Here is an 894-nt window from a genome sequence, read left to right as displayed (position 1 = left end):
CTGGTTATGGATTTAACCGTGAGCCGGAATGGCTGATATGGATGTTGATCCATGGATGAGAATTCATGCATGTTTATGCTAAATTATTGATAATTGTGATTTGCACTCCCACTATCGGAGATACGAGTTTCCCTGGGTAGTAGCAGTGGCTAGCCACCACGTGCTCCAGGTGATGATATCATCGGCCACTAGGGACAGGCATTCATCGTATGCATACTATATGAATTGTTTGAGATTGCCTATTTGACTGCATATTACTTGCTAATTGTCTAAATACCTTAATTGTTCCTAATTGTATATTTCTTGTCTGATATAACTGTGTTTTCTACATTATACTTCTACTGGTGGTTGGGAGGTCCGAAGGAATTGGAAAGGGAAGTATTAGTTAGACTGAAGAATCTTTAGTCAGATGCCCTTTTTGGTTTAGCTTGTTTATAAGCTTTGATATTATCTGGAGGAAGTTCTAGGATTGCCTTCGGCTTTCCTCTATTATTATGTATTATATATGTGGAAGCTGTTACCATGCTGGGGACATCTGGTTCTCACCCATGCGGATTTTGTGGTTTTCAGATGCAGGACGTGAGGTGTCCCGCTGATGCATGCTGGAGACTTCTAGATTTGCGAAGATCCTTTGTTCTCGGGGCTATGTTTTAGTTTATATGTTTTACTTAGATACTTTTATCTCCATTAAATAATACAAACTGTGATGACTCCTCTTATGGGAGATTTTGGAGAATAGGTTTTGTGTATTTGTGTCCCTTTGGGTTTCCTTTGGGGTTTTCCTTATTTTTATCATATGTATATATTGCTATGCTCGGACCGGTTATCTTCGCAGCCGGATTTTGAGCCTTGATATTCCTGTTTTTGACACTCCTTTGTATATATATAATCACG

This window comes from Arachis duranensis, chromosome 10 (assembly GCF_000817695.3).
Source record: "Arachis duranensis cultivar V14167 chromosome 10, aradu.V14167.gnm2.J7QH, whole genome shotgun sequence".
NCBI classification, from domain to species: domain Eukaryota; kingdom Viridiplantae; phylum Streptophyta; class Magnoliopsida; order Fabales; family Fabaceae; genus Arachis; species Arachis duranensis.
The sequence above is the reverse complement of the archived record's forward strand: the minus strand, read 5'-3'. Positions refer to the sequence as shown.